Below are 14,264 nucleotides of genomic sequence, written 5' to 3' on the forward strand. Positions count from 1 at the left end.
CAACTTTTCAATGAAAATGTTTGAAATGCTTATGAAATATGTTGTGTCATTTCAACTGAGAGACAAAGCCTTTCATTATTTTTATTGCTGCTGCCATAGAGTTTGCTGTCGAAGCATTATAAAGAGGTCCTTATGGGGCTAAATTCTCACTTTATAGTACTTTTTTCTTGTCTTCAACAGTCCTCACCCCTCCCCTCAAGTAGGAAAAAAAAAAAAAAAAAAAAAAAAAGAGGGAGAGGAAGAGGAGAGGAGAGGAAGAGGAGCAGGAAGAGAGAGGAAGAGGAGAAGGAAGAGGAGAAGGAGAAGGAGAGGAGAGGAGAGGAGAGGAGAGGAGAGGAGAGGAAGAGAGAGGAGAGGAGAGGAGGAGGGAGAGGAGAGGAGAGAGAGGAGAGGAGGAGGAGAGGAGAGGAAAGAGGAGAGGAGAGGAAGCAGGAGAGGAGAGGAGAGCGAGTTGGAGCCCGGATTACTATCGTTTGCTTGTCTGCTCCAGCTGGATGTGGTTGTTCGGTGTCGTGTTTTGCTTTTTGGTTTGTGTTGGGTTGGCGGTGCGTGGATCTTGGTGTTGGGTGGCGGGTTGTCGTGGTCTCGTCGTTGGGTGGGGCACAGGAGAGGAAAATGACAATGAAAAGAAACAAAAGGGAAGGGAGGGAAGGGAAGGGCACGCGGCCGGGGGCAGAGGGAAGGGAAGGGACAGGGAAGGGAAGGGAAGGGAGGGAAGGGAAGGGAAGGGAAGGGAAGGGAAGGGAAGGTGAAGGGAAGGGAAGGGAAGGGAAGGGAAGGGAAGGGAAAGGGAAGGGAAGGGAAGGAAGGGAAGGGAAGGGAAGGGAAGGGAGGGAAGGGAAGGGAAGGGAAGGGAAGGGAAGGGAAAGGGATAGAAGGGGGTAAAGGGAAAGAAAGGGGAGGGAAGGGAAGGGAAGGGAAGGGAAGGGAAGGGCAAGGAAAGGAAAGGAAGGAAAGAATGAGGAAAGGAAATGGAAAGGGAAAGGGGGAAAAAAAAAGCGAAAGGAGAAGGAAAGGAAAGGAAAGGAAAGGAAAAGGAAAGGAAAGGAAGGAAAGGATAGGGAAGTATATAAAAAAGGAAAGGAAAGGAATTTAAAAAAAAAAAGGAATGGAAAGGAAAGGAAAAGAAAAGAAAAAGAATATATTCAGAAACTATAGTACAGAAAAGCAATGTTATTTAATTTTCTCCATCCCTTGTATTTTCCTTCAAAATACCTCAGAAGTGTCCGAACAGGATTTTCTTTTCTCTGTTCATAATTTCATGTAATGGTAAAAGTCATCCACTGAAAAAAAAAAGAAAAAAGAAAAAAGAAAAAAAAAAAAAAGAAAAAAAAAAGTGGTTTTTTTTTTTCTTTTTTTTTGACAATCACTTTTAATTCCTTATTGTAATGCTGTAGCTTGTGAAGTGAAGAATATGCCAATAAATGGAGCCCCTGATATGGTATGTTCTATTCAGCCATCTAGAATGAATTCAGAGCTGCTCTAACAAGTTTTCATACTCAGTGAGGAAATCTGGCAAAGTTTCAAAGCTTACTGGCTGCAGAATTGAGTCCAGAGAGTAGTGGTCAATGTCTCAATGTCTGGATGGAGATCAGTGATGAATGGTGTCCCCCAGGGATCAGTGCTGGGTCCAATACTCTTTAATATCTTCATCAATGACATTGACAGTGGAGTTGAGTGCACCCTCAGTAAGTTTGCTGATGACACCAAGCTGTGGTCTGCAGACAACACACTTGAAGGATGGGATGCCATTCACAGGAATCTAGACAGGCTGAGTAGTGGGCCCTCGTGAGGTTCAACAAATCCAAATGCAAGATATTGCACCTGGATCAAGGCAACCCTCACTACCAATACAAGCTGGGGGATGAAAGGATTGAGCACAGCCCTGCTGAAAAGGACCTTGGGGTACTGGTGGGTGGAAAGCCCAGAAAGCCAGCCAGATTTGGGGGTGCATTAAAAAAAGTGTGGCCAGTTGGGCAAGGAATAGTTCTGCTCTGGAATAGTCCCTCTTCATGTTGGATTTCAAGCTCTTCTATGTAGGCATTTTCACTGTGCCACTTACAGCACAGGCTACTTGGGGATGGGGGCAATTTCTTCTTATTTCAGGGGAGAGAGGGACAGAAACCTGTACAAGCCACACAGTTATCATCCACCTTTAAGAAGAATCTGTGGTTTATGAATAATACAGAGAGAACTCAGAGCACAAGAGAGCTTGGAGTGACAGTAAAGATGTATTTGTTAGCTAACTTTTTCTACATTCAACAGAAAGAAAGAATCCATTAGCCATCCCTATATGCTAGCACAGTTACTGAGAGTGATGTTGGTTAGTGGAGAAGCTAAACAAACCTAAGTGTTATTAAGACATCTGTGTATCTAACAAAAAGTTATTAGTCAAGAGAGAGGTACAAATCATTATGAATCAATTTAACCCTAGCCAAAAATATGCAGTATAATTCAGGCTACACTTTGAGTTAAACATGGACATTTTAAATATACTGGAGTGTCAGTGCTGTCTCCTCACTGGGTTAGCCTTTAAGGAGTTACAGTATTTCATCTATCAGTCCAGGAAGAATTCACAGCAGAGAACCCATGCAGTCTATAGCTCTATATATTCAGAATTACCATGGATGACTGAGGCAGTGGTGATATATATATATATATATATATATATGTAATTTTTTTCTTCTACTGAATCTGTATTTCTGCTAGTGATGGAAGATATGGTTGGGTGAGCTTTTGTCTCTGTTGTGCCATGTATGTGAATCACAGCTGACTTCACTTAAGAGTTTTACTGTTTTAAATCATGCTCCAAGGGTTTTCTTACATGGAAATACCAAAGCTCTGGGCAGTTAGTTTGTTCTGTGGTTAAAGAACCAACTCAAGATTTGGAGAATCTGGTCCCACCTTCCTTTTTATGCTAGGTGCTTATTTATAGAAGGAAAGAATCTTTCATTATAAATACATTTACAAATCAATATGCTAAAAAGCAAGGCTTGCTTGGGCACAGCAGGTCCATACAGTTATCTCAGATAGATAGTTTCTCTATTTTGCGTTTTGTCATGTCTCCATGCTGTGTCAATTGGATTTCAGGTTTCCAAAACTGTTGATATAGAGTTCTTACTGAAGTATAAGTGCCTGCAGGGACATCAAGAAACAGTAATGAAAGGGAAAATGGCATTATTGAGACAAACTTACAGCCTCCATAAAGCTACACGAGGAAAACAATCCTTTCAAAATGGCACTGGGCAGCAGTCATCTTTCAGACAATAAGAAATGCTGGGATAACACATTGAGTATTACTGCTGTGCCTGAGAAGAAGTGTGGACATATTCAGCTTTGGTGCAGAAACCTATTGCTGCTGCAATCCACCTTCCACACTCTGCTCAAGACCTGAACAATGGGAAATGTCCTCATGGTACTGGTTTGCTTCTGGTGCTCAACACAGGAAGGAACTCACCTTGCACAATTATCATATGCCTAAGGATTCCTTTCTTGATCCCAGGTATATTGCTAGTTTACTTGTTTTTGCTTTATCATCCAGAAACTTTTGCTTAAGGAAGGAAATAATAGGAAAAAAAAAAAAAAAAAGCCTCACAACTTCCCTCAAATATTCATCCATCCTCCTAATTCTCCTAGAAGTGTATGAGCACAGCCCCACCCCAGACCAAAAAAAAAAACCCAAAAAAAAACCAAAAAAGACCAACAGAGGAATGACAGATACTGGAAAGGTGAAACAAAACAGTTCACATAGTGGAAGAACAGATTCCTGGAGTTCAGGGATCTCAAAGTAGCTTGCATTCAATAGCAGATGTGACACTAGTGTTAGGGCCTCATTCTTGCCGGGTTTAGCACAATTACAAGGTTTAGCTCTTCTAGTAATGCTTAGGGAAACAGAAGTTTCATATTTTTGCTTTATTCAGACTCTGAGAAAGGAAAAAATCGTCCGTCTCCCAGTTAAGCCTGGACCCGGTTGTATTTGTCATAACAGGAAATACTTTTCATCTTGCAGAAAATATATAAAATAAATAAATAAAATTAATGAAGGCATTTAACATTAATTCTTTTCCCTTCTCTGAGAACATTAATTCTTTTCCCTTCTCTGAGTGCTTCAAATTTTGACACTGCTTTTGTGATCTTTGGCCTTTTTCTATGGCCCTCAGCATTATTTACTATTGTTTATCTAAGGCCTTCTTCACTCACATGAATATATGTTTTTTGAAGATTGATTTACTTTATTTTATTTTTTTCCCCGGTAGCTCTATTCTATTTTCTCAAAAAAAATTGGAAGGAAATTGTTTCTGAGAGGGCATATGGCAGCTTGGATTGTGAAGGCTACCAGCATCTCCACACTGAGCTCCACTCCATGGAGCCTCCGATGCTGTTATTGCCACTGGTCTTTTCATTTCTGAAATTAACCATGTAACGAAAGGCAGCAAGCAGCTCATTTGATGGCTGTGCTGGAAAGAAAAGGGGCTAGGGACAGATATCCAGGCCTTTTTACTTTGGCTGCAAATTGATTTTAGCTCTTGCTGTGAAGTTTGCAGCTGGCCTTTGGCATCTAGAATAGCATTTGCTGAGAAGTATCTAGCACAAATTAAGGCCTGTATAAACCTTGCTTTGGACACTTTCTTCTCAGAAATGAATTTTACTTCTAGAGAATGCAAAGGAGGGGAGGAAGGTTGACAACTTAAAACTCTCTGCACTTCCTCAAAGCCCCTTGTATGCATTGCTGCAGTAGCCCTTTGGCAGGTGTATACTTTTAGCCTCCTTAGAGAAGTGGGACAGGCAAGGCTGCCTGGAGGTGCTATCAGAGACATGGCGTAAATATCTTTATTCATGGTTTGACACTCACAGGGCACCTAAAGGCCTTACATTTGGTGGTTTCAGACCACAGAGGACCTATGGAGGTGTTTGAGTTTAAACTCTCTAATTTTACAAGTTTTGCCACCCCAGTGTTGGAAGCAGACACAAAAGTCTGTCTTTCCAGGTACCTTCTCTAACTACTAGTTAGATTGCTTCTCCTTCCCTGCCATGCAGTAGGGTAAGGTAACCTTCAAGGTTATGGCAAAGTGTAGGGATTCATGTGACAACTGCTGAATTTGACTATGAGGAATTATATCTTGCAAAATCCAGTGGATTAAGCAGATCGTTTCTTCCTATTTCAGAGATGTCATGATTTGCTCACACTGAGTATGTGAAAATCACTGTGTTTTTACAAGAAACAGGATTCTCTGAATGTCTGAGTCTATTTTGAATAGAGGGTAGAACATGGATGGGGAAAAATGGAAAAAGAAAGCTGCAAGTTTGAAGAGTTTCTCCCAGAAATATTATTTTAAAGTAAGAAAATCCATCATCTAAAGGTTTACATCAGCCCTGTGTTCCCCACTGCTCTGAGGAATCTGTCAAGTGCACTCAGGTGGGAAATGTTAAAAGCAGGGAGACTTCAGATAGCCAGATAGTATGCATCTTCTCTCTCAATGTCAACTTTCTGCAAAAGCAGAAAGCCACGCATCATGATTCTAGGCAGAAGAAAATGTGATTTCATATATATATAAAAGGAAAATCACTTTGCATTGGCACTTAGGGCCTAAAAATCCCTCTATATGCCAGTGCCTCTGAGCAGTATTCAGACTGCTAACAGCAGACAAACTCTTTAACTCTTTGCTTTGAATTTTGTCATCTTATTCAGCACTTTTCTTTGCACCTATATCAGACAAGACCTGGAGAAACAACAGCCTTCACCCTTCTACTTGACTGCATGCTACAGAACTTGACCAAATCTAAAGTCACCCTTCTGCCACCATTTCCACTAGTTTCCCCCGTAAGATTTCATTGAGAAACAAGAACTCTGGCTCTTAATGTTATTCACTGTTGAGGCCAATAAGGCTTTTAGTGAACTCCTGGCTATGGGTCTCTATGCCAGGTTGGAGATCACTGGAAAATGTTATACAGCCTGGGAAGAGATTTCAAGATTGTTCCCATTTGTTTAGATGAGCAATGATCTTTTCCTTTTCTGTTGAGTTAAATTTTCTGGACTTTTTTTTTTTTTTTTTTTTTTTTTTAAAGAAAAAAAAAAAAGAAAAAGAATATTCTTTTGTAAGGAATATTTTTGTGTAGTTCTTTCAAAAATGTCCTTTGTAACAATAGTACAGTGAGGAAAAAGGTTTTTCCATCTCTCCACACCCCTTGATTAGTCTGGATTATCAATACATCCTGATTATCTACATGGAATTGCTTCAAGTATTATCAGAGGTGACATTAAACTGATTAATCTAGTAAAGCTTTTCTTGCAATTAGACTCACCTCTTTTCCAATTACCTAAGTGCTTGCCACCCTATGCTGTAGTGAAGAGGAATCACTGAGAAGTTTTCGTGTAATAGGGGTACTATTCTCCAGAAGGATCTATTTTAGAAACAGAAAGTCACAATTCAGAGTTTTGTTTCCAGTGACACTGCTTACAGACCCTTAAACTAGAGAGACAGAGAGCAAAGGAACCATCATCTTCAGCAAAGATGATGAAGATATCTTGGTATAGATTGTTCTTCACTTACATTGGGTGGATTTGTTATGTGTACTATATATAGTTTGAAGACCATTTTACTGTGAAATATCCCTATCGTTTTTTTATATGGACCAGGTTTTGAGCTTTCCAGAGCACTGACTGTAAAATGGTCACTGCTGCTTCACTCCTGGGAAGTACTATGTTTGTCTCACTGGTTTGTAACTCAGGAGATTCCCGGCTGCTCCCGGGACAGTGATTCTGTGTGAATCCCCCTTTATGATTCTGCTTTGCTATCTGTAAAATATGGGTAACAGCTTTTCCAAACTTTTCATGCTTTAATCTGTTCTCTCTCTGGTAACAAGTCTACAGAGGAGCTGTGTTAATTTACGCCAACAGAAAGGCTGCCTTGGAAACCTCATCGACCTGTTCTCCAACTCTGTGTGTGAAGAACATGCTAAGTTTCCCTAGAATTAGAGATGATGGTGACTAGATGCCTTACTAAGAGTGGACATCTTGTGAGACTCCTGTCACTAAGAACAAGGTATTTGGCCACAAAGCCATGTTATGCATCTCATGTGTAGAACAGGGCCTGAGAGAGTGAGATGCTGAGATACTCATCAGCTGCAGTAAAAGAAGAGCAGCAGCAGAAGCAGTAGGAGAAGCCTCACTGGACCATAATTTAAAAAAAAAAAAAAAAGGGGGGGGGGGGGGAGGAGGGGGGAGAGAAAGAAAACAGCAACCATCCCTGGCTGTTGTAATGTCTTGTTAACAGTGTGTCACTGAATTTAGCAGAAGGAAGCATCTCCCACACAACTCCCCTCACACAAATGCAACTGTCACAACCTCCCGAGCTCTGAAGCACGGCTTTGATCCTGTGCAGCACTGCCCCAGTTCTGCAAGGCACATGGAGGAAAGGATGGGGGAATTACCTAGCAGATTTTCTTGGGGAATGAAGGCATGGTTAATTGCCATGATGACAGCACTTCCCCGGCATCTTTCCTTTCTCTAATAGAGCACCCCCACACCCCCTCCTTGTGTCCTCCTCCCATCACTGCATGTGTTGTGTTAATCTAATTTGTTCAGCTCAGTGGCTAAACAAATAACTGCAAACACGGTGCTTATTCAAATGCATGACAAAAGAGGGTAGGTCTCCGAAATATTTGCTTGGTTATCTGATGAGGCTCGATGTGTTCAAGAAAGGGCAAAGGCTGGAAATTGAACAGTCAGCTCAAGGTGAGGTAGAAAAGAGGCTCCTTAAGCATCTACTGGTTTTGTCTGAGTCCTGCTGCAATTGGGAAGGTTGGACTGAATGAAGCTGGTCACTGATGCTTTCACTGTGGAAAGGCTGTAGAGGAAATCTACTTCTACAGATTTCCACCAGAGTCCCAACAGTTGCTGACTAAATTGCTAGAGGAAAGGAAAAAGGTTTCCTTGACCACTGGGTTCCACAACAAGATCTTACAATAAGATCCACTCCAGGAAAAACCTGAGCCCCAAGCCAACAGGTGTTACAGTGGTGCTGTATTGTAAGCAGCGAATAGCAGATCAGCAGATCAGCTCTGCAAAATGCTAAATGCACTTTGTTTCCCTTAGCTTCACTGTTAAGAAGCACCTATCAACTCCATCCTGTTCTGGTCTGTAAACAAGGATTTCCTAGTTTTATGTTAATGTGAAGACTTCTCTGGAATAAAATAGATAGATAGATAGATAGATAGATAGATAGATAGATAGATAGATAGATAGATAGATAGATAGATAGATGATAGATAGGTAGATAGATAGATAGATAGATAGATAGATAGATAGATAGATAGATAGATGATAGATAGGTAGGTAGATAGATAGATAGATAGATAGATAGATAGATAGATAGATGGATGGATGGATGGATGGATGGATGGATGGATGGATGGATGGATGGATAGATAGATAGATAGATAGATAGATAGATAGATAGATAGATAGATAGATAGATAGATAGATAGATAGATAAAATGGTGCATGTACAAGTAAGATTCACTGCAATTCCAAGAACAACCTTGTCCATGGTTTCATCAGTTTTGCATTTTAACAACAATGTCATCAGCTCATTGTCTTTGAAGGAAATTAACAGCTTTTGACCTTGTGATGGTTTTTGTTTTTCCACTCCTAGCATTTTATAAAACTTGTTGTTTGTGATTTTCTGTGCCAGAATTGCATCTGTGCTCTCTGAAACACAACTTTGCACAGAGCCGGATCCTTTCTCCTGGGGTGGAAGAAACACAATGACACTTCAGCAGTCCTTGGTTTTTCCTTTCAGTTCTGTTACATATTGCATTTTCATTCTCTCCCTTTCCACTGTTTCTGCAATGATGAAAGATTTGTGGAAGATACAAAAACTTCTGCAAACCTCCTGCTCCCCTTCCTCCTCCTTGGCAGCATGGGATGCTGCTGTCTCTGGATTCAAACAGTGATGACCAAAGCATCAACATGCTAATCTCAGAGCCGTGGGCCATTTTTCTTACTGTTGTTAAAAAATGCAGCCCCGCACTGGCTGTGCCCTGAAGCCTCTAATAGAGAGGAACTGAATTCTGATGCCGTCTTTCCCTCTTCTTGCTCTTCCCCCCCACCCCCCCTCTGCTCCCAGCCCCCGCCCACCACCCCTCCAGCCTTATTTTATAATTATATTTATTTGAAATTGAATTTTAAAGGTTCAGTCCCTAAAGGCAGTGAGATGTAATTTCTGGTGGATATTAAAACTGTATAAAAGTGCTCATATATCCCCCCATGAAGAACAGCTGGTACTCAGAGAGGGGGAGAGAGAAAGAGTCTGACTCTAACCTTCTTGCCAGCTATGCAAAAAGAAACCAACAACAATAGTAATAAATAAAAAGTTACTCTTTTTCCCCTTTTTATTAAAAAAAAAAGAAAAAAAACCAACCAAAACTGTATCTACAAGAAGCATAAATGTTTACTGTTGTAGATTATAAACAGGTATTCAAATGATATAGTTTAAGTAGTGCCATTGACTGCAGTGCCGTGACACTACCTTGTGCCAGTAAGGGGTCTGGCATGGAACCGCTCAAGCTGTTATTGTCTGAGCAGGCTAAAGGAGTATGCTGCCATGGAAATTGGGGCCTCGCTGTATTTTGTACAAACATCAAATAAAATATGGTATTTCTACCAAAGGTCCAGCTTTAGAAGGCTGTATTTTTCATTACTATTATTTCTCAAGAAAGTACTGAAATGAAAGAGTGCCGATGCAGAAGTGCATAGAATTAGCTTGCACGGTTATTGCAGTACAAACATGAAGAATTTCAGCAGACACAATAGGCAGGAAAAATAGACACTGCTTTCTGCTGTTGGACTGGTATGTAGATCAGTGGTGGAATTTGTCTGATCTACCTTTGGGTCCATACCATGTATCCCTGTACCTGAGCTCCTTCCATAGTTAATGGAAAGGTAGACAAGACAGATGGTGAATTTTAGGGCATGACTCACAATGGCCTTGATCAGATTCCTATGTTTAGTTGGATGAATCACTATCTAGGCTGATGGGCTCTTGGCCACTATGGATGGCTGTGAAGAGAGGTGTGGATGAGACCCCCTCAGACTGTATGCTATCACTGCTGACAATTACACTACCTAATTACAGACAGCAACTGGTTTGGTATTTTCAGTGGCAGAGGCAAGAAAAGAGCTCAGGTATGCTTCAGCCACTTCAACAATGTTCTGTTCTGTTTTGGAATGGAGCGGTGGAAACAGCATTCATCTTTTGCTTCATTCTTTTCCCCCACTTCAGTTGCTTTCTACCTTAACAAATTTAATTTGCAGGCGGGCACTGCAGATTGGAAAAACAACTGTGGCTTCAGCAGCCAGATACCCAATTGGTCCAAGGGGTGAAATATCTCCACTGGCCGTATTGGGCCAACGAGCCATATGTGCAACCTGGAAAGGGCAGATTCCTAGAGGGTTGTACAGAGTGCTACTCACCTGATCAATAATTCATTAGGCACAATTTGTAAATAACTGAGTGGAAAATATCCTTTCGCTTCTTGTGATCACTCCAACTAATCTGCTCATCCAGATAGCAGACAGCCTGCCACGGAATGCTATCCTTGTGTAGGAAGAAGAGGTCAGGCTTCTCACCTTGCATATTTTGGACTAATTTTGGCCCAGGAGGTTTCCTAAGCCATTCATCCTCAGTCAAGGTCTCTTTGACAAACTACTCCCAAGTCACTGTACTGAGTACTGTCCATGTTCCGTATAGTTCAGCTCTTGGCTCTTGCAGTACAAATGCATCACTGATTGCAGTGCAACCATGGATGAGATAATTCAAGTATGGTGAAAGAAGAGTCTGTTTGGTGTAGTGGATGAGAGTATACTCTGACACCAGCCTGCTCTGTGTCCATACTCACATCTCTTTGCTCCTCTGTTTTGCCCTTTTCTTGCCTCATCTATTCCAGCTATGTGAGCTTGGAAACTAGAGTAATGATATTGAAAACACAGTCTTCCCCACAGCAGCCAGAAATAGAATTAATCCCTTCCTTCCCCACATGTGTATGTATTTCCTGCTAAAATGTCAATATTCTGCAGAAACCCATCTGTTCTCAGCCCAGTCTCGTAGGACTCCAAGCATAGGAGAGGAAAAAGGAATGTTCAGAGCTTATTGGTTGGAGAGTCAAGAAAAAAGGTAGGGATGTGGATTTTTTGGTTTAGTGGTGAAGACAACTGCTTAGCAGTTAGCCATGAAGGTGCTAGTCCCAGCTCAGACCAGAGTAATAGGGTCTTCTTGGGAAGATATCTTTCCTGCCATTTGTGTGGTTACTTTTTGCTGCAGAGTCTCTATAACGGAGCAGAGCTCACTTTTTTTGGCATATCAATGTTCCTGCCCACCAGTGCTGATTCTTGTGCTGTCTTTCAAGGAGAGAGATGATTGACATTTGTGTGTGGTGGTGTCTTTCTAACCTGACATGGCCATGAACAGCAGCCTGTGACATCCTCAGCCCTTTCCACATCCCCTGGGAGATCCACTTTCCTTCTCCATCACTGGGGTCAGGCTGGTTGATGCAAGGCAGTCTGAAACCACATCTCATCCTCTGCTATCAAACTGTAAAACTGAACAGAATAGAATGTACTTCTGTTTAAATATCTGTGTATTTCCATGCACACAGGAATTAATACAGCAACACAGATGAGACATTTTGCCCTTTGGATGCTGTTCTCCTGACCTGATTTTTTTCCATTCCATTGACCTATAAACACAAAATATTATTTAATTAGAAATACACAGGAAAAGATCATTTTAAGCAACAGCAGTGTTACTACCAATACTGACTTGCTTCTTTATTCTCTTTCATGGTTTGAAGGACTTTTGTTTTTTTCTTTTTGAGAAGTTAAACTGCAAATTAAGTCCAATTTATCTTTCTTTCTTCTTTTCTTTCTTTCCTTATTTATTTATTTATTATGATAAATATTCCCACGATGCAGATCTCACAGTGACCTAAAGTAGCTCACACTGGCTTGAACTCTGCAGCCCCCGGTAGAAAATGTTTAATTACCTTTATTTTGCCGAAAGCTGATCTGTTTATTCTGCAGTTCATGGGGGTCTCTTGGACTCCCTCTGGTGGCTAATGTACCACAATGTGAACGAAGGAAAAAAAAAAAAAAAAAAAAAAAAAAGTTTACTCTGAGCATTGCACCTGGGTGCTGTCTGAGCTGCGTTGCATCTGAGTGCTGTTTGAGCTGCTGCTGTGGTTGGCATGAACCTCTGTTAGTACTTCCTGGGGCTGTGTCATCCAACCATGGCCTAGCCCTTTTCAGCTGAAGTGCTGTGAAGGCATGATCAACTCAAGGTATTTTAATAATGCCTGGTTAGTGGAAATAACAAACCCAATCCTCAGTACCCTACAGCATTAAAAAATAATGAAAAAAATGTCACACACAAACACCCAGATGTTTGCGTCAGTGTCTGGGGAAATCATGCGGATAGGAAGTCTGGGAGGTGGGACTCCAGATTGGTCTTGCAGTGCATAATCTCTCATTACCATTGACCACAGCAAGAAATTCTTGCAGCTCTAAGGTTTAAACCCCAAACAGAAGGTGTTATGTCAGCACTCAGAGAAGCTGGCACTTCATATTGCAGAGGAAAACAGACAAATATTCCTTTTCTGTCTTCTTCTTTTTACTTTATTTTGATGAAAGAAACTTTTTTTTGCCTGAAAACAAAACAAAGCAAAGCAAAGCAAAGCAAAACAAAACAAAACAAAATCACTGTGTTAGCTGTTTGGCTTTGTTTGATATTTTTCTTTCTTACTTTTAAAGTGATTTTTTTTTTTTTCCCCCACTTTGTTGCTTGCTTTCTGTTAGTTTGCTTTGTTTTCTTCTTCACACATACTAAAAAGCCTGACTCAAACTTGGACTCAAAGCCAGTGTATTTAAAGAGAGATTAGAATCTTATGATGGTAACCGCTCTTCAGCCATGGTAGAAGCATTTCACAAACTAGACGTTTTCTTGGCTCAGACACAGATATAGCATGTACATGGAACAGGGACAGCCAAAGACTCCCTCCACAACCACACTGAGCTCTCAGTCTGGCTGTAGTAACTTCATCTGTATCCTGGTGAGAATCAGGGATCATCTACTGGCAGTGAAATCTACAGAAGTTTGCAGAACAAGTAAAATCTTTGCCATTTGCAGCAGACAGATGCCCCATTCAAGTTGAGTTTTGGGTACGAGATTTATTTAAATGACTAAATGAGGCTGATAATTATTATTTCAACTCCTGCTGTGGTAAAAGAATGGAGTGAAGAGGACTGTTTGTCTGTAAAACATTCAGCTGAAATTGTAAAGTTCAATATCAGCTCCTTCAAAATGAGTTGTTGCAGAGGTGAGACCCTCAGATTCAGATGGCAAAGTTTTGGTTGTCTAAAGCCAAATATCTCAGAGGAAACTGCAGCTTTTATTTAAGAAAATTTACTTATGATCCTGTTTTGATCCTCAGATTATTTCTGTTCAGGATGAAGTGAAAAGATTAAGATGCTTTTGTGTGTTTGTGTGTGTGAAATCTGCTGTATGTTGCCAGAATTCAGTATTATGTGATCCATCATTGCTCGACAGGATGAGCTGGTAAAATGACATGTGTTCCTGCATGTCAGCATGGAGGAAGGGACCTGTTCAGAATGCAGCTCCCTTGCTAGTCCATTCAGCAAGTCTGTGACAATACGTTTTAAGCACTGAAGGAGGACAGCAACCTGATATAAGAGACTCACATCCCACAGAGCACACGGACCTAGGCCCCAATAACTGGCACTAGCAACATCTTGAATTTATGCTGAAGAATAGGTCACGGTCACGTTAAACAGTTGACTACATGTTCTCTCCCTTTTAAGTTAGTTATTTTTGTCTGTTTGTTTGTTTGTTTGTTTGTTTGTTTTAAGGAAAATTGAAATCTGTGATTTTTGCATAGTGACAGCTTTATACAAATCCATCTGATTGGAAAAACCTTCAGTATTTTTTTTGTTACATTAGTGCAAGTGTTTTGGGGCTGTTTTGTTTGTTTGTTTGTGTTAGCAAAAGCAGAAGGAAAAATACTATGCAGTAGAAGCTAACATATATTAAAAATGATCTCCATCACAATTAGACCTATGCAAAGAACTTCCGAGAATACACTGGGAGATACAGCCATAGCTTCATTCAGGTTGTTTTCCAGGCATTGCAGTTTTATTACACTGTTACAGGGAATACTGTTTTTCTCCATTAATGGAGATCCTGAAATAGGTT

General features: G+C 40.8%; 1 protein-coding gene across 5 annotated transcripts in view; it reads left to right on the forward strand.

Moving 5' to 3' along the window:
* CELF4 (CUGBP Elav-like family member 4) overlaps positions 1-14,264 on the forward strand; it is a 706,944-nt gene that overhangs the window by 202,756 nt on the left and 489,924 nt on the right. The window lies entirely within an intron of this gene.

The sequence above is a fragment of the Coturnix japonica genome, chromosome Z (assembly GCF_001577835.2).
Source record: "Coturnix japonica isolate 7356 chromosome Z, Coturnix japonica 2.1, whole genome shotgun sequence".
NCBI classification, from domain to species: domain Eukaryota; kingdom Metazoa; phylum Chordata; class Aves; order Galliformes; family Phasianidae; genus Coturnix; species Coturnix japonica.